General features: G+C 34.5%; 2 pseudogenes; both read right to left on the bottom strand.

Annotated features, from left to right (window-relative positions):
• Nucleotides 1-10,476: 10,476 nt before the first annotated feature.
• On the bottom strand, nt 10,477-25,185 carry LOC143639317 (high mobility group protein B1 pseudogene; annotated as a pseudogene).
• On the bottom strand, nt 11,716-12,784 carry LOC143639318 (la-related protein 1B pseudogene; annotated as a pseudogene).
• Nucleotides 25,186-25,864: the final 679 nt, after the last annotated feature.

Genomic DNA, 25,864 nt, shown 5'->3' with positions numbered 1-25,864 from the left:
AAAATAGATTTTTAAAATTCTCACCAGAAAAGAAGATAGACTGTTGAGATGATGAATATATTAATTACCTTGATTATTTTAATAATATATACATAGAGAACATCACATTGTACCCCATTGATATACACAATGAGTATTATAATTAAAATTAATTTGAATAATATTAAAAGAATAGACATCCATATGACTGTATAGTTGCATTGCAAGAAATGTTACAAAGGGAAAAACATCTTCTACAAGAGTGTATAACAAAGGAATCTGATCTAGACTATTATTTCATCAATTTTTACCATATCACTGGATATCAGGGATGATGATGTTCATTGTCTTCCCACTTGTCCCAGTAAAGAACTGGAAACCTAAGAAGTTTTCAGTGAATGATTATTTTAAAATAACTTTTTTTGCATTAATTTTAGACTTACAGAAGAGTTGCAAAAATATTTCAGTGTGTCCCCATATTAATTTAACTCAACTTCTCCTAGTGTTTACGTCTTATATAACCATAGTACTTTATCAAAATCAGAAAAATAGTGATGACACAAAATTGTTAACTAAATATAGACCTTGTGCAGATTTCAACAGTTTTCTCACTGATAGGCTTTTCCTGGTCTAGAATCCAATCCAGAATCCTGCATTGCATTTACTTATATATTCTTAGTCTCTTCCAATTTGCTGACAGAACTTCAGTCTTTTCTTTTCATGACATTAATAGTTTTGAAAAACACTGGTCAATTATTTTACAGAATTCTCCTTAAATGATTTTGTTTGATGCTTTCTTATGTTGAGATTGAAGCTGTCTATTTTTGTCAAGAAAACTAGAGAAGTGAAGTGCTTTTCTTAGAGCATAATTTGGGGTGAACATAATACCAATATTTTATTACTAATAATGTTAACCTTGGTCACATTCTCAAGGTGGTATCTGCTTGGTTGTTTTTAAAACATAGTTTTATTTAGTTCATTTTTAAAAAAGTTTAATTATTGGAAGACATTTACTTTATTTATTTATTTTGATATGGTGCTGAGGATTGAGCCCAGTGCCTCACACATGCTCTACCACTGAGCCTCAACCCCAGCCCTATTTAGTCCATTATTAAAACCAAACTAGTATTAGAAAAATTTTTGAATGAATAATAACTTATACAGTAAACGTTTATTTTCTTACTTATGATCCCTAACAATTCATTTCCCATTCCCTAGTCCTTTAAATGGTATTCATTTTTAAAGTGGCTTGTGTAGATTTTCTTTATATAAATATAAGCAACTATGTAAATATATATATATATATATATATATATATATATATATGTCTGTATATGTAGCAAATGTGTACATACAAAAGCATATATATGTGTATGTGTTCTAATTTCTTCCCCATTCATATACAAAAGGAAGCATACTATACACATTACTTAACACATTGTTTTTATTTTCATTGAACATGTATTAGAGGGCTTTTCATATTAGTGCAGAAAGATCCTTCTTCTTCCTATGTAATGTTACATAGTGTTTCATTGTGTGGGCATATGATGGATATTTTAACCAGGCCCTCTTGATAGTTCAATTGCCTTTTTAAAATCCTCTCCCATTGCAACCAATGCTATAATAATTCTTGTGAATAAGTTAGGTTGCACCTGTGGGAAGTAATCCTGTAGGATAATCTCAGATGTGATACTATTTGGTCAAATGATACATTTGTAATTGGCAAACTTTCTTTTTAAAATTGTTTTAATAATTATTTTATTTTATATGTTTATTTTATGTGGTGCTGAGTATCAAAGCCAGTGCCTCACACATGCTAGCTAAGCACTCTACCACTGAGCCACAACCCCAGCCCCACCAAACTGACTTTCTACCAGCTGTTTTTCTTACAGATTTATCAAGGCAGAAGTTGCCCCTTATTGATGGTTTCACTTTCCACAGATTCAGTTATGTACAATCAACCATAGTATGAAGATATTAAGTGGAAAATTTAAAAATGAACAATTCTTAAAACTTATAAATTTTTATCAATATCAGTATAATGAATTTTTGTGCCATTTCACTCCATCCTATCTTGAACATGAATCTTCCTTTTTTCCAATGTATACACACCCTATACACTACTTGCCCGTTAATCATTTAGTAGCTGTTTCAGTTATCAGATTGATTCTTGTGCTATTTCAGTGCTTATGTTCACATAACCCTTATTTTACTTTTTAATGGCCCCCAACTCACAAAAGTAATGATGCAAAGGAGACAACAGATCATAAAACATAGAAGTACAAATTAACTCTGGCACTATGTGGCAATGCTATGAGGCATGTAGGAAAAACACATTATAAATAGAGTTTGGTACTGTCTTTAATTTCAGGCAACCACTAGGTTCATGGGATATATCCCCTTCAGATAAGGGGGGAATTTCTAAAGAAAATATTCCCAAGATATTGTATCTTTACCAAAATGATAGGCAAAAAATATTATTTAGTATAATCATAGTGACATTTCTTTTGTTATGAGGGATGTTGAAGAGCTTTTCACAAATTTAAAAGGGGACCGTTTGAATTTCTTTTTCAGGAAACTATATATTCAAACATATTTGCACATTTTTATCGGTTGTTCATACTTCACTATTTGAAAAACTTTAAATGTTAAGGGAAATTGGTCCTTTGTGATCTTCTGTTTGCCTCTTTAGTTCTATTCTCCACCTTTGTCCTCCCTACTATTTTCCCCCAGAATGTTTCCCCTTATTATCAATGGCATCCTTTGGCCTCTGGCTTTCAGTTGAGTTTTGGTTAAATCCCCTCAGGAGAAAAGAGAGAGGGAAGAGAGTGATATTGAAATATTTATTTCTATAGTTCCTTCTCTATAGGGTTGCCTTCAGATGATAGCATCCCTTAACTAAAATGATCTGCTCCACATAATTCTTTCATCCAAGGTTCCAGTCACCATTCCCTCTCTTCTTTCTTTCATGCATACAAGTGCTGAAAGCCCTAGTATTAGTAGCTTTCAGGTAATACATTATCTTTGAGGTCATCTTATCTACCTTTAGTAACCTGACTTTCATGAGCTATTTCTTCTTGGGACTGTGAGAAATATAATATGAATTGCAAATTTTTCCTAAATTTGTCATATATCTTTGCAAATGGAGATTTGATAATTTTTGAACATTTTGTTTTGTTTTTAATGCAGTAAGCTTTCATTAGTCATTTTTCATGGCTGCTATAATTTGATTGTAGGAAGAACTTCCTTACTTCTCTGTTATTAAAGATCTCTCTCATATTTTTGTCTAGTAGTCATAGGAGTTCAATTCTTTTCACAGTCCTTTATATGTAAATATTTGATCCATTTTGAATTCACTCTGGTGCATAGTGTAAGATCTAAAATTTGAGCATGTATCAGAATCACCTAGAGAGTTGTAAAAACATGGATTGTTGATCTGAAACCTAGAGTTTCTAATTCAGTAGATCTAGAGAGGGACTCAAAAAATTTCGTTTTTAACAATTTCCCAAGTTGATGGTTATCCTGGTGGTCTGAACCATACTTCAAAAACCACTGGTGAAAAGTATAGATCCAATTTCACTGTTTTCTGCGTGGCTGTCTGGTTGTCCCAATGCTATTTAATAATTATTTTTTCTTTTCCTCATATATACAATTTATTAAATTCTAATATGAGGACAATATCTGGACTTTCTATTCTGCTTTATTAGACCATTTTTCTATTAATGCCTCAGTATCACACAATTTTTTTCTATTAAGGCTTTATGTTAAGTTTTAATAACTAATAAGGGTAGTGTCTTCTCTTTGTTCATTTTTGAGTTTGCTTATTCTGCACATGAAATTTAAAATCTATTTATATACTTAAAATCACTTTGTAAATTTAAAACAAATGCCTAAGACGTATTATATTTTTATTGTAATCATGTTAATGTTTTTAGCATGCTAAATATTGGTATCAGATCAATATTGGCATTAGATCTGCCATTTTAGGTCAGGATCCATTTTTATCTAGGGACTCCTAGGTTTTAATTTAGGAGCTGTTTTATCTAGCGATCCTGAGGCAAGGCTGCTTAACCTCCCATAAGAACACGTGCCTGCTAAAAGGTTACCCTACCCCAGCCCATGAGGTAACCCCTAAGCATGCTTGTGAAATTCTCTTGTGGGCTATAAAGCTGCTCTGTAAGTAATGACAGGTGACAGGTTGCTGCCCTCCTTGGAGGGACAGCCTTGTCAGTTTGCTCCATGCTCTCACAATAACTCTCTGAAGTGGGATTCCGGTATGTGGTGTGGTCTTGTTCAGTTTTTCTTTTATTTTTACAGTGTTTACAATTTTTGAACATTGAAGTGTTAGATCTGATATAGTCAACAACCCTCAACCCCTCCACAGCTCAGAAAGGAAGCAGTGAGGGAACAGCTGACCATATAGGTAGGTGACAGAGTAAATACCCCCAAACTCACTGTTGGACAGCTTGAGACTTGGAGGGACTTGGATTTTGGTTACCGAAGCAGAAAGTAAGGCCTTAGGTCCTTCACCTTGACCCCTGATTAGGGTGGGGTCAAGAGTAGAGTTAAAAAACAAAGAAAGAGGGAGAGGAAATGTGGTAAGTTTATTTCCTTAACTAAAGCTGGAATGAAATGCAAAACAAGTTAACATGAGAGAGGGAGAAAGGTGCTGCAAAGACAATGAAGGAGATCACATAGCTTAACACCAATTGTGGATGAAAGCTTTGCCCTTAAGCACATGCGCACATACATTTTGTAGATTCCACAGCTAGTCAGCCACCTCAGAAGAAATTAAATCAACACAGCTTCTTTCCATATTCAGAAAGTAACAAATATAATCAGAGGGAATACCTCTGAAAAGGGTCTTCTCAGTAGTCCATCTAGAAGGAACTTGTAGGGGGATCACTGTTGGCTGAAAGTTACTGAAAACTTCTCCCCATCACCTCAGACAAGGGAAGTGGGTGGAGGTAACAAAAAACCTAATTATTCCCAGGTAGTGCTTATCCAATACTCCAGGCAGCCTCTGCAAGATCTCAGGGAAAGATGAGCCAACTGACATCTTACCATCATCATGGTGACATCTAAAACCCAGCTGAGCTGTACTAGACAGGGTGAAGACTTAAGTACCCTAGAACACCCATAGAGAGCCTACACTCACAAGCCCCACAGTTGCAGATAGCCACCAAGAATTTATATAGTGCGTGTCTTAGTTTTTTTCCTTGATGTGACGGAAAGACCTGACAAGAACAGTTTAAGTGGAGGAAAAGTTTATTTGGGGCTCATGGTTTGAGAAGCCTCAGTCCATAGATGGCTGGCACTATTGCCCTGGCCCAAATTAGGCAGAATGCTATGGTAGAAGAATGGTAGAGGAAACCAGCTCAGGACATGGCACCAGGAAACAGAGAGACTGCTCCATTCACCAAGTATAAAATATATACCCCAAAGGCATGCCCCCAAAGACTCACCTCCTATAGATACATCCTACCTGCCTATAGTTAACATGCTGTTAATCCTTATCAGGGAATTAATGCACTGATTAGGTTAGGTCTCCATAACCTAATCATTTCATCTATAAACTTTCTTTTGTTCTCTTGCACATGAACTTTTGGAGGACACATAATATCTAAACCATAACAGTGTCACTCTGTAAAGTCCCAGTGGAGAAGCATGCATCTAATGATGCTCAAACACCAGCAACAGGAGTTTAGACACAGGTGGGCCAACTGACACTCTTCCTCAGTCATAGGGACAACACTCCAATGATCTACATCTGCCAGAGTGAAGATTTCTCTGCTAAAGACCACCTACAGAGAGCACACAATCACAGTTTCCACACTGGAAGGCAGCCATTAAGCTCTATGCCATTTTAAAGAAGGCCACAAGAAGGGGAGTGGACAGCCTCCTGCAGCAGTCAATCACAGCCCTGAGCCCTGAATTCTGTGCCCCAACACCCAACAGAAACTGTCAGCAGATGCAGCACAGCATCCACCACACCCATTCAGGGCCTCTGGGCTAAGAAACAAGTATTTCCTGGCCAGAAAACCATGACAATCAGGGAAGTACCTCCTATGCTTCAGCAGCTCTAGGAGAATCCACAGCTGCACATCCCAAAGTTGCCAGTTAACTCAATTATCATTCAGTTGCAGAGATCTACAGAAGCAAATTCCTAAAGATAACTCTAAGCAGCCAACAGAGAACTTCACACATACACAATGGTCATACAAACCTCAAAGGGCTTTACAAGGTAGTACCTCATGAACACAAACTACAACCCATACTACAACCCATTTGTATTTGCCAAGATACAAATCCACTGACCTGAAACCTGTGCACTCTAGAGAAGGCAGCAGTCCTATCCTCCCCCGAGGCCACACAGCACATGAAACAGATTATAATTCCTCTACCTTTGAGCACCATACCCTGCAAACTCTGAACTAGTACACAGAATACCCCATTTTGAATTTGATAATGCTGAATACTTGAAGCTTTTCTTCAGGAGGGCACACAAGCCTGCACTCCCTAAGAGGGAAAAACTGGACTGCTGAGTCACAGGGACCGTCTCCACTGATCCAACAGAAAGTTAGTAGGTACCTAAACACAAGAGCTGGAGGGGGGCTCCAAGAATGGTATCAGAGGTGAGCTGGTGTGATAACTACAGCCATACCCAGGGAAACACAGAGGTAAAGCTGAAGAGTAGTGGACATCTTCTAAAGGCCCCAAATACTGATGAAATTCAAACTAAGAAGACTAAATAAAATATTTCTTTACCTCAGCATGAATTATCTTAAATAGCTCTAACATCAATTTGACCTTACATATTGAAATTGATGGAGATCTTTATCAATATTCTCTATGAATATTGACATCCTATCAATATTCAATGTGGAAGATCAATACTTTTCATAATTCAATACTTTTCATATTGAATTGATAGATATTCTATTATTTGCTATTGTACCCTCAATCCATTTTATTGAATTTCTTCAAATATTTTAAAGCTTTAACTGGAATCATTCTCTTTATTTTCATAGCTCAGGTTTACACTTATTCCTCTTTTGCATTACTTGCTTCTGCCTCAAATGCATCCACCCATCTTTTTGTTCTTTTTACCTTCATTCGTATTATTCTTTTCTCTTTCTTTTTTGTTCCTTTGTCTAAATTTTCTCACCTTTTTAGCCCCTATGTAGTATAATAATAATTCATATATCTTTATAATAACTAATATTTCAACCTATTCCAGAAAATTACTTCAATTTTATAACGAGACTATAAGAACTATGGAGAACATTTTTAAAAACTTTCCCCCCCTAAGTTTTACTAGCAAGCAGCTCTGCTATACAATCATTTCAGTTAGTAGGGATCAGTATCTTCTCTGAATGCTGTGATGATACTGGCAACACAAGAAGATATACATAGAGTGGGATATTTGAGAAGGAACACTCCCAACTTTATTCTATGAAGCCAGTATAACTCTGATACCAAAAGCAGATAAAGACACATCAAGGAAAGATAACTTCAGACCAATATCCCTGATGAACATTGACAAAAAAAATCCTTAATAAAACTTTGGCAAACCAAATTCAAAAGATAGTACACCATGATCCAGTGAGTTTCACCCCAAAGATCCAAGGTTGGTTCAACATATGCAAATCAATAAATGCAATTCACCACACAGAGTTAAAGACAAGAATCACATGATTATCTCAATAGATGCAGAAAAAGAATTTGACAAAATTCAGCACTCATTCATGATAAAATGCTTGAAAATCTAGAGATAGAGGGAACTTACCTCAACATTGTAAACACTATGATGCCAGTGGCATCACAATACTTAATTTCAAATTGTACTACAGAGCTAGAGTAACAAAAACAGGTGGTATTGGTGTAAAAGTAGATATAAAGACCAATGGAATAGGAAAGAAGATACAGAGACAAATCCACATAGGTACAGTCACCTGATACTTGACAATGGTCCCCAAAACAGGCTGGAAGAAGGAGAGCCTTATATATCTTTTGAAAAAGATATATAAAAATAAATAAAATAAAGGTTTTGTGTACATCTACAACTAAAAAAATTTTTTTTTTTTTAAAGAAAATGTGGTGCCGGGAAAACTGGATATCCATATGTAGAAGTCTGAATCTAGATCCCTAACTTTACCTCTGCATGAAAGTCAACTCAAACTGGACCAAAGACCTATGAAATAGATAAGAAACTTCGTAACTGCTAGAAGAAAATACAGGGTCAACAATCCGACATATTTGTGCAGGCATTGACTTCATTTACAGGACCCTTAAGCTCAAAAAATAAAACCAAGAATCAATAATTTAATGTGACAACATTAAATTACAAAGCTTTATGCACAGCAAAGGAAACAAGAGAGGCTACAGAATGGGACACCTTTGTTTGCTCCTTCTCAGGGGATTATTATGCAGAATTTATGAAGAACTAAAAACATAAAAAAAATGATAAATGGGCAAAGGAACTTAGCAGACACTTCTCAAAAGAAGAAATAAAAATGGCCAACAAGTATATGAAAAAATGTTCACCAACCCTAGAAATCAGGGAAATTCAAAATAAAACCATGCTAAGATTTTATCTCACTCCAGTTGAAATGGCAATCATCAAGAATACAAAGTATAACAAATGATGGCTAGGATGTGCATTACAAGTTTCACTCATACAGTGTTGGTGGGACTGCAAACTAGTAGAACCACTTTGTAAAGTAGTGGCTATTCTACTCTTTCTCAAAAGAAACGTGGTACATATACACAATGGAATATTATTACTCGACATTAAAAGAGAATAAAATGGATGGATTTGGAGAATATCATACTAAGTGAAGTAATCCAACCCCCCCAAACCAAAGGAAGGCCAAATGTTCTCTCTGATAAGTGGATGCTGATCAATAATGGGGGAGGGTTATGGGGAGAATAGAGGAAATTTGGTTGGACAAAGGGGAAGGAATGAAGGGGTTGGGGCATGAGGGCAGGAACGATGGTGGAATGAGATGAACACCATTACCCTAGGTACATGTATGACTGCATATGGGTATGACTCTACATTGTTACAACCAGAGTAATGAAAAGTTGTGCTCCATTAGTTTACAATGAATCAAAAAATGCATTCTGCTATCATGTATAACTAATTAGAACAAATGAAAAAAAGAAAAAAGAATTATGAATTAAATAGGTACATGAAAGAAATGATAAAATTTAAATATGAACTCCTTATATATAAAAGAGATTTTATATGCCATGAAATACAACACATTTAAAGACAAAAAAAAAGACTAGAAATGGAACCATCATGTGACCCAGATATCCCACTCCTTGGTATTTATCCAAAAGAACTAAATTAGCATACTATAATGATACAAGCATATCAGTATTTATAGCAGCATAATTCACAATAGCCAAATTATGGAACAAGCCCAGTGCCTGCCAACAGATGACTAGATAAAGAAAGTGTGATGCACACACACACACAGTGGAGCTTTACTCAGCCATAAGGAGTACTGAACGTACAGCACGAGCTGGTGAATTAATGGAACTGGAGAACATCATGCTAAGTGAAATAAGTCAGATTCATAAAGTAAAGGGTCAAATGTTTTCTTGTATATGCAGAAGTTAGAGCAAAACAAGGGGAAATTGGATGGATCCCATGAAAATAGAAGGGAGGTCAGTGAAGTAGAGGAAGGGGATAGAAGACAAGGGAGGAGGTATGAGAAATGGGAGGAAGTGCAGAATGAAATTGACCACATCATGCTATGTTCATATGTGAATATACCACAGTGAATTTAACCTCTATGTATATTTATAAAGCACCCATTTAAAAAACTATAAATAAATAGAAGAAATAGTAAAGTAGAGGAAGGGGAACAGAAGAAGGGAGGAAAGTGGGGAGAAGAGAAGTGCTGGGGAATGAAGTGAAACAAATTTTTTTCTGATCATGTTTTATTATGTCAACATGAATGCCAATACCATAACTATAATGTACTAATAAAAACCTTTTAAAAGTTTTATTCACATAGGTATTATAACTTTATTATTAAGTATATTCTTAGTTATTTCATCATTTTTTCTAATAAAAATTGTATTTCAGAATGTCAACAATTTTGGGGGGATTAGAATTGTATTCAGTTAACAGGATAACAATTATTTCAGATAAGCTGCATCAGAGATTACTGAAGATGAAAAACTATCATTCCTACATATAACTAATTTATGCTGTACACCAACAAGAATCTAATTTAATGATTTCCATGCCAGTTTACAACCCCTATACTGTACCAGGCAAGGTTATTGAGAATACCACTAGTTAATGTGGCAATCTAAAGACACATTCGGTAGTGTGTTAACCATACAAAAAAAGACACGGTACAGTTTAAAAACAAAACTTAAATAGCCTTTCATTTCAATTTTTTATTTAAAAGGAGTGACGTTTGTTCAGGGGGGTTAAATGCTTTATAAACAAGAAAAAACTGCACTAGAACCAACTCACTCATCATCTTCTTCATCTTCTTCTTCCTGCTCATCCTCTTCATCTTCCCCATTTTCCTTGTCTCCCTTCTTTTTCTTGCTTTTGTCAGCATTGAAAACTCCCTTTTTTTTGCTTCATCAGGTTTTCCTTTAGCTCAATAGGCAGCAATATCTTTTTTTCTTTTTTATGATTTTATTCTTATAATTTTATTAATAAAACATAAGTAGTTAATGGATGGGCACCACCAACTTGACTGACCAAAATAACTATTCTGTGGAAAAAGTATTTTCTATATTATCCAACTTACCCATGATTGTTCATAGGCTGGTTAAAATGTCATCTTTGACCCAAGTTTACACAATAAATATATCTAACTTTTATAATCAGCCATTATATCTTTAAAAAACAAGCAAATAAACAAGTCACATTTCTTCAGCTTTTTAAAAAATATTTATTTTTTAGTTGTAGTTGGACACAATGCCTTTATTTCACTTATTTATTTATATGTGGTGCTGAGGATCGAACCCAGGGTCCTGCACATGCCAGGTGAGTGCTGTACCATTGAGCCACAACCCTAGCCCCTGCCTTTCTTCAGCTTTTAAAACACTTGCCTGTGTTGCTTGTTGGGACTGACAAAGAAATATGAGATAAAATTTCTGTGAAATTGTCATCATTAATGCTTTTCCATTGGGCAGGACTTATACTGATATAACAAAAATACATTTTGAAGAGTAATGGAAAAAACCTTGTTTATTTCTTCAATTTCTTACCCCTTAAATGTCTACATTAATAAATCTTATGTAATGTTTTGAACAACCAACAATAAAAATTAAAAAAAAAATAAATCTTATAATCTATGTGAAACATCTTAACACGTGAATTATGCAATATTCACCAGAGCAAAGGGCAGATCAAGAGCCAAGGGCTTGGAAAGCTGTGAAACGCTAGGCAGTCTTCTCTTTCTTTCTCTGTTTTATTCACCTGGATACAAGTACATATGCCTGGAAACAAAAGACAGAACCTTGCATATTTCCACAATGATAATAATTAGCTTCCCCTGTAAATAAAAGTAGCCATACAGCCTAAGTCCAGCTGGGGCAAGCAGTCACTGGAATGCGAGCAGCAGCCCTTGGCTCTGTCTCGCGTTGTGGCAGAGGTGGTTATCTCCACTGTTGGGCTGCCCAGGGGTTGGCAGTGGACGAACTCATATATATGCAGCATGGTTTGGTCCAGTATTTACAATGCATTTTAGTGAGTCACCTGTTCCACTGCACATTCCCAATAGATGACTTCCAGGGCTTCACTAGATCATCACCCTGACTTGCTTGGTCTGGCACAAACTCCCGACAATCAATCAGCCAAGAGGAGAGTGTTTGTGGCACACTTCTGGGAGGAGAGCCCAGGATTGACCATTTTTCTGGTTCTATATTTTGCTCATTTTCTCATTCACAACTTCTGCTTCTGTGCTGTTGTTTAAGGCCTCTAAAATGAGATTAAGGTATGTGGTGAGAGCCTGAACTTGGTGAAATCCAGCAATTAGGGAAAGTGGCCAAAAAAACCTTCCTCATCCATCTTTCTCCAAAGAAATAAGTCACATTCCAAGTTTTCTATATTGAAGTAATATTCAACTTGATGCTCAATATACACTTTAAGCAATGATTCTTCCACAGGATACACTGTACACCTGTACCATCATCATAGTAATACATCATATTGGTGTTAATTTCTATTTTGAAATGGCTGATCCTTCCTTTCACCATGTTGTCAGTAACATACAAATAATCAAAATTCACTGGAGGGTTTCCTCTGCCTTGTCCTCTTCCTTGGCCTCTGAAGGAACCTAGGATATCACCCCCTTCACTCCTTACACTGGATGCTTCATCCTGATCATCTCTTTATTCTCTGTCTCCAACTTCATGTTTTGTTTCTCCTGTTATTATGGGATGATTTATTTGCTTTAGTGACATCAACAGCTGTTCCAGGATACAGGTCTCTCCTGACTCTCTGGCCTTACATCATCTAAGTGCAGTGGTACCCACTTGTGTTTATTGGCTCTCTTTTGTTGACTGCTTGACTGGGCCTCATCCTCAGTGACATTTTCAACAAGACTGTCTAATTTTGTTTCCCAGTTTTCTTTGCTCTCCCGTTACTCCTCTTTACACCTTCTCTTCTTTTTCTTTCCTAATTTGTGGCTTCTTATTTCCTTGCCTGACAACACTCTGAGACTGTAGAAAGTTTTTTTCCAGTACTCACCAATTCTCTTGGTGTTGGCCAGTTTACCACATTGCTGAAATCACTGGCTTTATTGGGTTTCCTTTTCTTGAGTTTTCTTGCTTTTATTATTTTGGGGGAACTGAGCTTTGCTGCTGCCTCACTGAGCACACGGCAGCCAACTAAACAATATCCTTTTCATATTTTTCCTTCAGCTTGGCAGCTTTCTTTTCATAAGGCTGCTTATCATCTGTAGCAGTGTTATTTCATATCTCTCCCAGTTTCTTTACAACATTATTAATGGATAGGCCAGGATGTTCTCCTTTCATTTTGGGACAATACTAAGAACAACAAGAAGAAGGCATTGGAGACCTCTTGAGTACATTGGGATCCTCGAACTTCTTTCTTGATTCCCCTTTAGTAGGTATACAGCTTTTAATTTCTTAATGGGCCTTTCTTAATGGGCCTTGTTTGCCTTTGCCATGTCTTCAAGTTTTCCTTTTTCTTTAGCAAACATGGTCTTCCACATTTCTGAGCACTTCTTAGAAAACTCTGAGAAGTTGACTGAAGCATCTGGGTGCTTCTTCTTGTGCTCCTTCCGGCAAGTTTGCACAAAGAATGCATATGATAACATTTTGCCTCTAGGCTTCTTAGGATCTCTTTGATCCAGTTTAGTTGTTTTTTCCTCATCAAGTCACAAAGTTGCCCAGTGCCAATCAGGCCACTATTTCATCATTTTTACTGCTATTAATGAATGGAGTAGTTTCTATTTTTTAAACTTATTTTTGTACATGTCAAACCTAGTAATTCTATACACAATTGTATTGATTTTTCTACTTACATGATTTTACTACCCACAAGTAATGATAGTTTTGACTTCATCTATCTAATTACTTAAGTTTAATGTCTTTATTTTGCCTAATTGTATTGGTTGATACCACAAAGCATGTTAGATAATAGTGGTGTGTGGTGGGCATCCTTGTCTTGGTCCTTACTTTAGAGAGATCATGTCTATGTTTCTTATGAACTTTGAGAATTTTAGAGTTAGGAAAGATACATTTTATTAAGTCAAGGAAGCATTTATCCATTTTTCTTTTATCAAGTACCTCCTTCCATGAATGTATATTAATTTTTGTCAATACCTTTTTGATATTTGTTGGGATAATAATAAAACTTTTCACCTCATCTATTAACATGAAGAATCATATAGACTTTCATTTCTGGAATAATACTATTTAGTCATGACAAGTTACTGTTTATGTGCCGCTAGATACTGGTAGCTAATATTTTATTCAGGATTTAGCATGTATACTCATTGAAGAGTTGAAGAGACTGGTCTACAGATGTATGTATGTATGTATGTATTTATTTATTTATTGGTTCTTTGATTTATACATGACAGAAGAGTCCATTTTGACAAAATTACAGTTTTATTTTTAAATGCATTTTTGTTTTTGTACTAATGCTATAGTCATTTCATTAAAAATTCAGAAGTTACATTCTTTTTGATCTGAAACAGTTTAAATATCATTAGAATTCCTCCGTGAAATTGCTAGCCTAGTGCTATATTTTTGTGTGTGTGCATGTGTGTGTATAGTTCCAGAGAAATCAGTCTGCTAAATTCACTGTGTTTTCAGAGGACAATTATTTAAGTCATATTTTAAAGTTTATCTGTATAGAGTTGAGCAACATTGTCTCTTATGCTTCTTTTCATTTTTGAAATTCTTTCCCTTATCATTATTTTGTATATTTGAAGAAAGCAAAGGATTTTTAATTTGAAATTTAAAAAAATGGAAAACTTGAAATAAGAGGGACAAAAGCACGTATACTGATCCACCTAAAGAAAAATGTGGTTAGCATCTTGGTAAATTTATGCAAATGTATACAAATGTATACAAAACAACATTTTGTATACTTTAGGAAAAATGATAGTTGTTTGTGATCTTTTAGCATATACAGTTTCATATTTTCCTATTTTTTACTTGATTAGGTGTTGTTTTAAAGTGCCTTTGGAGCTGAATGTTCTATCTGACATGCGGATGCTGACTCACAATAGGGGTGGGGAGTGGAGGGTTCACTGATTAGACAGGCTGGAGTTTGGGGAAGAGAGGAAAATGGGTATGGATAAGAAAGTAGAACGAATCAGACAACTTTTCTATGCTCATATATGAACACATGATCGGGGCAACTCCAATTCATGTACAACCACAAAAATGAGAGGTTATACTCCATGTACATATGATATGTTGAAGTACATTCTACTGTCATGTATAACTAAAAAGAACAAATATAATTTTGTTAAAATAAAGTGCCTTTTTGTGAAACAAATCAATTAAAATTTGATGAAAATCAGAATAATCTGATATTGGTGGTACAATCCTGTAAATAACTTGGCCCAGATTCTTTTTTTTATTGGTTGTTCAAAACATTACAAAGCTCTTGACATATCATATTTCATACATTAGATTCAAGTGGGTTATGAACTCCCATTTTTACCCCAAATACAGATTGCAGAATCACATCAGTCACACATCCTCATTTTTACATAATGCCATATTAGTAACTGTTGTATTCTGCTATCTTTCCTATCCTAGATTCTTTAACTACCCATTTTCTGCTTTGGGATTTTCAAAGAGGCCTTTCCTCAAAAATGAAGATAGACAATATAAAAGCTAATCACTGCCATCTACTGGTGAACTTAGAGAATTTCAGTCAGTGAAATGGGAATGGGCAAGACAGTAGAAAGTCGGTGATTATTATTTGTAAAAACATAATTTATAAAATAATTCCAGAACATTTGGGGGACATCATGACCTTAACTAACATGGGAAGAAGAGTAAGAAAAAAATTAAGGAAGCTTAGAACTTTAGCCACATTATAATGATCTTTCTCTTAGCTTTCTTTTCAATATAGATGTTTAGCTTATACATATACAAAACTAATCTAATCTAGCTGCTTCAAAACCAGCTAATACTTCTTTAACCAAGGGTGTTACACTTACCACCATCTATTGTGCTGCACAATATAAGTAATATAATGTCAGTAGTTTAACATAAGGTGGCAGTTGAAAGTATTATTTTATTTATTTTTTACATTGATTTTTTAGTTATAGGTGGACATAATATCTTTATTTTATTTTTATGTGGTGCTGAGGATTGAACCCAGTGTCTCACGCATGGTAGGCAAGCACTCTACCTCTGAGCCACAACCCCAGCCCCTTAATTATTTTTATTGTTGATTCATGTGTTTATGTATTTATTTTGTGTAATACACTCTTATACAAGTGCTAATTTACGACAGTCAGTCTTAGGGCACGTAAAACAGAAGAAGAGATAAAATACTGGCAGAACATTTGGGGCACAGGATAAAGGAAAACATTTCCCTTTCATTCTATTATGCATATTATGTGAACTCCTTTAGCAACACATTGTTTCCTCCTAAACTCTAAAGATGGGTGGGAAGTACCATTATTTCAATGCTAAAATTGAAACTTGGTGGGGTTAAGAACATACAGGTAGTAAATGTTGGAGTTCCTCTTCTCTTCTCACTGAATATTTTCTCCCTATATAATCTCCTTCTCTCTCATCTGTATGCCAGAGACTCAAAGCTCTTCCGTTGGCCAACTTCTCATTATCTGTTATCTATGAACTAAACTTTAGCAGTGCAGTCCATTCCAGAAAAATCCTAGAAATTTCATAGTATACAAGCCAGAACAGACATCCTCCTGCTTGTGAAGATTAGAATCACGAAATCCTGCACATGTTTATCTGCAGCAAAATTCTCAGGCCACAGAATTTCTCAGAATAGGGCAGGCTTTTTTGCCTTTACAAAATCTGACTGATGTAACATAGAGGCTACTTAATGATTTTAGTTTCCTAGTATGAAAACAATGAATAAAACTAGCCAGTTGAATAAGGTAGCTCAACTTTCTTGACACAGGCTGCTCAAGGTTATCACGTTTGGAAGCACCACTACATAGTGCCAAGTCACACTAAGGAATTCCTTCAAATTTCAGTTAAGTATTGTCAACCAACATCTCTAAACCAATGTGGAAAAATACTTCCTAGGAAAGGAAACAAGGAGATGATATACCAGCACCGGGATTTCCTTGTAATGGGGTAGCTTGGCTGCTTCATGGTCTTACATGAATTGAATTCAGGACCACAAATATTCTGTCTGGTACTAAATATTGCATAGAAGTGGAATTCCACTTCCAGCCACTCAAATATAGTTTTCAGGGTTTGGTCAAATGTGGACAGTCTAAGATCATCTGATTAAAAGTTTCTAGAAGCCAGATATAATGATTAGATAAATATATCATTAGGTAAATGAAAGACCCAATAGTCTATCAGTTCATTTGACATCATTCAATTATTACTGAGAGACAGTAGGTTGTTCTTTCAGGTTATTAAAAAATCACTGTATACTCAAATTAAGATTTGCTTTCAAGGCTCTTTTACAGATGTTGCTATTCTTGCCATTATTATTTTTGATCCAGAAATGGGTAATGATGGTCTACAGCCATCTAATCCTTGAAAAAGGTACCAAAAACACACTTTGGAGAACAGACAGCCTTTTAAACAAATGGTGCTAGGAAAACTGGTTCTCCATATGTAGAAGAATGAAACTAGACTCAAAATGGATGAAAGACATAGGAATTAGAACAAACTATGCAATTCCTAGAAGAAAACATAGGGTAAATCCTCCAGCATATAGGCACAGGCAATGACTTCTCAATAGAACCCCTAAAGCTCGGGAAAACATGCCAAGTGATAATAAATGGGATGGCATTAATTAAAATGTTTCTGCACATTAAAGTAAAGAATTAGAAATATGAAGAGAGAATTCAGAGAATGGGAGAAAATATTTACTTACTATCCTTCTGACAGGATTAATATCTAGTATATATAAAGAAATCAAATAATTTTAAACCAAAAAATCAGATAACTCAATTAATAAATGAGTAAATGAATTAAACAGACATTTCTCAAAATAAGAACTACAAATGTCCAAGAAATATATAAGAAAATGTTCAACATAATTAGCAAATAGGATATACAAACCAAACACTACAATTTTATCTCCTACCAGTCAGAATGGCAGTCATCAAGATTACAAACAATAATAAGTGGTGGAGAGGATATAGAGAAAAATGAATATTTTACACTGTCAGTTGGATTATAAATTAGTATAACCACTATGGAAATCAGTATAGAGGTTCTCCAAAAAATATAAGGTATGGAACCACCATTTTTCTCTCATATGAAGAAGCTAGAGAGGAAAACGGTAATGAAAATTGGGGGAAAATCCCATGAAAATCAAAGGGAGTTCAACAGAGAAACGTAACTAAAGGTGGAAGGTAGGAGGGATTGGGAAGTTTTGGGGAGTGATATTGATCAAATTATATTTTTATATTTTGTGCATGGATGAATATGGCACAAATCACATCATATGTACAACTATATATAATGCACCAATAAAAAATGTGAGGAAAAAGAGATGGGTAATGATGGGGTCAAAGATCTACAATAAGAAGAGATTGAAGACCAAGGAGATAATGGCTATTACTAGACTTTTCATATGCCTCCCTACATGGAGTTCAATAACTATTCTCTGGTGGGAAATCACCTATCAGCAACTATTTTCAGACAGGCTTTGATAAAATAATCTATGGGGCTTGCCAAACTAGTTCTTGCTTAATAAGGCTGCCTTTTGTTCCTAGACTTGCCATACCTTGGATCTGGAGTCAGATGTCTGCCATCTTCTTTCCACAGAGAGAGGATATGGAACATCAATCCCCTTTCCTTCCATCTGATAGTGACCATCTTTGATGAAGTCCAGCTGATTCCTAACCCTATCCTGTCAAGATCAGAAATGTAATTGCTTATTTCCAGCATTCAGAAGGACATTCTATGGGCCAGATATCACACAGTAAACTACCTTTTCACCATGCAGAAAAGGTTTTTTTTTTTGTAATTTGTTTTTGTTCTATGCCATTTCTGAGGGCTTTAATAAAGATAGGTACAGAAAATTAGCTTGATGGGTTCATACTCATACAAGAGGGATGAGGGAATGTGCCAAAGTAGTAAGAAGATATGAGTAGGATATAAGCTAAGCTTTTATCTGGGCACAAAGATCTGAGCTCTGAGAAGTCTGAAGTCTCAGTGTATTCTATTCTACAACATGCCCTTCAGGAATTAGGACAACAGTTCAGGTTCATTCTGTAATAGTGGCACAGCAAGAGGCTGAAATTTTGATAAATCAGGCAACAATTCCATTGCCCTCCACTGTCCCTTTGCCCACCAATTAACCTTGTTTCTTCAACAACATATTGTTAGAAAGCACATATTGGCAGAACAAAGTTGTTTTTTTCAGGGCACTTAGATTATTCTATATGCATTCATAGGCTTCTAGAATGCAAAGGGCAGTATAGAACACTGCTTTTCTCCTGATAGACAGGGGACATAGAATAGATTTTACTTGCTTACTATAAGTAGTAACATAAATAATTTCTAGACTATTTATTATACTCTAGGCATTGCTCCAAGTTCCTTGTATATAATAACACATTTAATCATTTCACAACTTTACAAAGCAAGCTAATTTTAATCTCAGTTGAAAACTGAGTTTTCAAAGAGAGAGTTTAAGTAAGTATTCAACAGCTGGTCAGTTCCAGGCCTCTGACTCAATAGCTCATATTTCTATAACACCATTTGCTCTATGAAATGCAAACTATGAAATAAAACTAAGTTTACCTGTAAAACTATACCCTGATGTTAACCACAAAACTCAAAGCAAGGGAGCTTAGAATAATGTCTTTTAAATGAGAAATTTTCAATTCCTGGGAATATTAGAGGCATGGGAAGAGAGGCACACAGTAGGCAGTTCAGATGTGCAATGTCAATGGCTCTAGCCTCGCCTTAACAGCTGAAAGGTGAGCACTGTAAGTAATACAGGGTTCTTCTGCAGCACAGTTGCTACCTGAATATTGAGACTGAGATTGTGAACATAGGCCAGGTGTGTAAAGACCCAGGGGTGAGAAGACATTTGCCAGCAATGACATAATGCTGGTGAGAATTCTGAAGGCAGTTAGCAATATGGTTGAATACAGTGAGGAAATGAAGACTTTTTTTTTTTTTTTTTGGTGATGGGGGAAAAAGAATTATCAAAATTGTGACTAGGACATCAACTTATTTTTATTTTTTATTTTGGAACCAGGAGTTAAACCCAGTGGTTCTTCACCATTGAGCCACATCCTCAGCTTTTTTATTTTATTATTTTTTAAATTTTGAGACAAGGTCTTGCTAAATTGATAAAGCTGGTGTTGAACTTATGATCCTCCTCCCTCAGCCTCCTGAGCTTCTGGGATTACAGGTCTGAGCCCCTGCACCCAGTTTAGGACAACAAATTTTAATTCATCCCAAAATTTGTGTGTCACCAAGTGAAATAAGTTTCTTTCCCCTATCTAACTCAGAGCAAAATAAGTTATGCAATAAAATACCAGGAAACAGAAGATCAACAGATTGCTTTTGCTCAGTGTTTTGGTTGAAATTTTACAAAGAACTGTCTCAGAAGATAAACTCTGGTTGCCAAACTCAAGTGTTTAAATAGCATTGGGGAAATAACTCGATGAGTTTTGAAGACAAATTTAAAATAGAAAAAAGATTGTTATATCATGTATGGCATTAATAACACACTGTTTTTATTTTTCAAACTTCTCTTATTATTAATTCATGTCTAACAAATTTTATTTTGAGCCTAGAAAATGAGGAATATATTTCCTAATGATCCTTTTGATTCAGGAATCATTAATACTGGTAAAAATTTCTGATATTAAAGACATTTTTCCTCTTATTTTTTCAAGCTTAGGGCATAAAACTCTTATATATACAGATAAGAAAACCTAGACTTTCTTGTCATAATTTGAACGGAATAACTGAAAGGGTAAAGATTTCCTAAACATGAAAACATTTCAATGATGTTACAAGTTACAAGTATATATCAATTAAGTGTATTTTAATAGCATACTTGAAATTAGAAACTACAGGCATCAAATAATATATGTTGATGATATTGTAAAATATATATATTCAGCACTAAACTTTATTATTCTCCATGGACTTAGTCTTATGAGGTTAAAAAGGTAAATGATAAGGAAATGTTTAATTCTAACTAGATTGCTAATATATATTTAAACAGTATTCTGCCTTTTCTCTAGTGATCACAACACAGGAATGGGAATAGGCTTACCTTGATTTATGCTGATTTTAATTTTTAGCCCTTTTGTAATGAGTGGCTTGCTTTTATGGATTATAACCATAATCATCTATTAATTATTTTATTATTTCTTTAATTTCAAATGACCAGTTATGAAAGATTTTCTTTATTCCATGGCTCCCTCTTTGATGATTAGATCATCAACATGTGACACACATGATAATATGTAAGTTTTACACATAGTAAAATAAGACTAACGGGGAGTATTCATTCTTTATTTTTCATGTATTCACTCATGTGCTTCAGGATTTATTTAGTTTCTTTGATGTTCCCAGTGATAATACCAAGTAATGTTGACAAGAGAATGAAAAACAACAAAATTGCAAATAATCTTCTGCTTAGACCTCTATAACAGGTATAACAGGTAACCTCTTTCCTTTAATCTTAAATGTTATTTATTTATTAAAACTCTATTATTTTGGGCTGGGGATGTGGCTCAAGCGGTAGCGCGCTTGCCTGGCGTGCGTGCCTCCCGAGTTCGATCCTCAGCACCACATACAAACAAAGATGTTGTGTCCGCCAAATACTAAAAGATAAATATTAAAATTCTCTCTCTCTCTCTCTCTCTCTCTCCCTCCCTCTCTCTCACTCTCTCTTTAAAAAAAACTCTATTATTTTAAGTACATTTGCATTTTATGAATGTTTCACTTTTATAGGTTTTGCATTTAACACTATTATACAAACTCAGGTAAGACTTTTGTGTGGAAATTCCCAATTTTCTTTTTTTAAATTTTATTGATTCTTTTTAGTCATACATGACAGTAGAATCCATTCTGACATAATTATAAAAGCATAGAATATATCTTGTTCTAATTCAGACCACATTACCTCTCCTTGCCCTCCCCCTAGCCTTGCTCCCTTCCTCCTACTGATCTCTCTGCAGTTTTCCCATAGTTATTTTTAAATTAATTTCTTGTGGCCACATATTATGTTGAGGTTCACTGTAATGTGTTCATATATGTGTACAGAAAAGTTGTGTCAGATTCACTCATCAGTGCATAATATTTCTTTCAATCATTTCTTTTAAAATGATTAAACTAATGTTTTCCATATTTCATTGTTGACCTGAAAAAGGCAAAGGTAAAATACTGCAGAATAATTTTCCCTTTCCAATTACCAATGTTCCTTTTATGTATCTAGCCAAAACTTTTCTTAAAGTGAAATAAATATTGGACTATTAAAACAGTCTTGGTGGGCTGGGTCTGTAGCTCAGTAGCAGAGTGTTTGCCTAGCATGTGTATGTAAGGCACTGGGTTCTATCCTTTGCACCATATAAAAATAAACAAAAAAGGCATTCTGTCCATCTACAACTATAAAAAAAAGTCACAGTAAAATATATCATGTCAGCCAGGCACAGTGGCACACACCTGTAATCCCAGCAGCTAGGGAGGCTGACGAAGGAGTATTGCAAGTTCAAAGCCAACCTCAACAATTTAGTGAGGCCTAAAGCAACTCAGTTACTCAACAAGACCCTATCTCTAAAATTAAAAAAAAAAAAGTTAGGGATGTGGCTCCGTAGTTAAACCCGCTGGGTTCAATTCCAGATTCCAAAGTAAATAAATAAATAAAGAGTATTATTTCACCTTGCTGATTTCCATATACTTTGCATAATGGATTATCTTTTGAAAAAACTAATTTTATGAATTATATAAGTGACATGAAATAAGACTTTATCTATTTTAAATTCATCAAACTGCCAACTGTGACTAAAATTTACTTATAAGGTAGAATTAATGTAAATACCTAGTGATATTGCATATTGAAAAAGCAGCTATGATTTAGAGATTATCATAATTTATATTGTGTTATATATTGTAGAAATATATACAAGATGTAACTATTTGAATATGATATTTATAATGTCATGCTAATAGCCTTAACTATATATAAGAATACTTTAATTAATTAGATATTATTTTTATTTATTATCTAGGAAGAATATTTCCTATATAGTTAATGGATAATTTAAAACTTAGCTCATCATCTGCTCCTACTTTCAATTCATTCAATTTGAAAATATAATGAAGTTGACAATTTCCTAAGTTTGTGATTATTACTGTCAAATATAGAAAATCTGATTGTTAGTCAAGGTATTTTTTTTCTTTTTGGTGCTCATTTTTCCATATCTGTTGCTCTTATTGTATGGTTTAATCTTCCTTTTTATTCTCTTCAAGCAATATCAGTATTTATTTCTATACTTGTCAAAATATGCCTGTTTCCTGAGTCTCTGATAAATGTACATTCCCCCACTTCTGACATAGTTGCTTTGTATTTTAATGAGTAAAAATAGTTCAAACATGTTATACCTGGTAGAAAGGGCTGGACCATGTAAATTTGGTTTAAGAGGCAGGTAAAATGCTTTGTAGAAAGTATTTATAATCATGATAATAATCCAAAATGACAAATATAGGCAGTGGTGAATTATTCTCATAGGACTAAAATACACAACACACCTTCTTGTCAAAGAGTCACAGAATATATCGGGGTTTGTAATTATATGCTCATATCAGGATTGCAACAACTTTGAAAACTAATTTGTGGTAAATGTAAAAGTGAGAATAGAAATGAGGAGAAGAAGAGGTAGAAAATATGTGGTCTTACCTGTACCCACTCAAATTTAATTGGCAAGACAATTAGGAAAGATTAATGTTGATTACTCAAGAATGAATTTACTCTCCTTACTAGTTCCTGGTTCTGTGTATATATGTGAGTAGGCTGAATAAAGAAAATATTGATGAATTTATATGATAAACATAATTTAATTCTGTACAAACTTGATGTAAGACTTCTAAGAAGTCATTACTTACCAAAGTCAATATCTTAAATTTATGTTTAGAACACAGTGCATCTGGACACCTTTCTAAATAGTTTAACTCAAAAGTCTCATAGTTCTCTATTAAGTTGCTAACTTATAGTGCATTTCTGTTTTCTAATTCCCCAGACTTTGGAAAATAATCTGCGAGAGAAGAATGCAGTAGATTGGGAGAGTCATGATGGTTCACATGTGGCTTCCTCAATCAAGGAAATGGTCACAACTCTGAAGATAAATTTTCCATAGTAGAAGTACTCAGACAGATGTAATAAGAACTACAGCAGACATTTACCCACAGAAAGACTGAAATGATGAAAGGGAGAGTAACATTTGTTAACATACTCCAAATTATGGACATTTTACATAGCTTTCCTCATAAATTTTATCCACAATTAGAATGCATATAACATTAAGCAAGGACATGATGAGAGGGGAGAAGAGAAGATGAGAAGGTCGACTTGGAGATTTAAAAACAAATTGTTGACAGAAGTAACTATGGAAACTAAGAATAAGTGAATTCTTGAAAATATTAAGGTACTTCCTATATGATAGCTTCTCTAACTCATATCACAAAACACTGGGTCATTTCAAGGGAAAAAATAGGCAGCCAAAGTCATTTGACAGTCTTAGTGATTTGAATTTTGGAGAAATGAATGATATTTACCATCAGATATTTTCCCAGAATATTTTAATCTTCATCTTGAAAAATGCTGTGTTACCGGTCCTTCATACTATAATTTAAGTCAAAATATTTATTGTTTTGACTTCTGGTAAAAAGTATCTGACCATTATCGGTTCAATAATACTTTATTTTAACCTTTACATATTTCAATGTTTACCTTGCCTTGACGTTATTAAGATGTTACCATATACAGAACATGTAGGATTATGCTTAGGTTTGAATTCTTTAATCTCAATGGAGGTCTTACTTCCTTAAAATATAGAGATCATAATTGGTCATATTCTAGAACTTAATAAACTATAACACATGGTTTTGTGTTACCTTCTTTGTGATTTGTTTGATTTAAATTACTGTTGCTTCTGCTTCTGGTACTTGTGGTATAATATAACACCCAGACCCTTTACACCCTATTCAGAGATGATTCTAAAGTATAGTGAATTTCAGAGATTCCCCACAAGAATTTTCCTTTGGAGGGTCTGAGCTACTCTATTCAAAGGATTCAAATTCTTTTTCCTCTTCTTCATCTATCTGGTCCTCTTTTAAGGACTTTCTCTTTGATGTGTTTAACTTTCACCAAGGCTGCCTTTGATATCTCTTTTAACTTGATTTTACTTGGAAACAATGGGCGGGAGAGATAATGATCATTCACAGTGTAATTGCCCCAGGCTTGGCCTCTACTCTTGTGTATATCCTGACATCAACCATTCCATATTTGCGTAATTTGATCTTAGGATAATACTCCATGTTATTCTGTCTGACTACTGCTTTAATCTCCAAATTTCTTTTTATTTATCCAAGGTTTTTCTCTCTAATGTCTTCTGTAAATTTAGTTCATTTGTTAAATGGGTTTCAGTGTTTACCTGGTCTTGATCAGGTTGAGGAGGCCTCAAATTAGTTTCGAAAGCATATGCAGAATTATGCTGAGGTCGAAGTCCAGACAAACTCTTCTGTTCTCTGAAATATTAAAAGGATAAAACACACAATAAAGATAGATCAGTTGCTTAATTGTCTGTAAATCACTTGTTTAATGAACTTTTTTGACAATACAGGATGTTTGCTTGAGTTTGAAGACTGTAACCAAGAGAAAGCAAAAACGATAGTTAAAATGTGTGGGAAACTTAACATGAACTGACTTTATCCAAAATTTTATTATAAAATACTTTTAAGCATATATCAAAGTTGAAAGAATTTTGCAGTGAATGCTCATATATATTCCACCATTTTTACTATACTTGTTTTAAAATGTATCTGTTCATCTATTTAACCCTCGATCCATCCATCTTATTTTCATGCAATTGAAAGCTAATTTGAGACATCAGGTTATTTCAAAAGAGTAACATTATCTTCTTTGAATACTTACAAAAAGTCTATGAGTTAATTATATTTTGAAGATGAGAAACCTGAGGCTGAGAAATGTTAAGAA

Source organism: Callospermophilus lateralis, chromosome X (genome assembly GCF_048772815.1).
Source record: "Callospermophilus lateralis isolate mCalLat2 chromosome X, mCalLat2.hap1, whole genome shotgun sequence".
In the NCBI taxonomy this organism is placed as follows: domain Eukaryota; kingdom Metazoa; phylum Chordata; class Mammalia; order Rodentia; family Sciuridae; genus Callospermophilus; species Callospermophilus lateralis.
The sequence above is the reverse complement of the archived record's forward strand: the minus strand, read 5'-3'. Positions and strand labels throughout refer to the sequence as shown.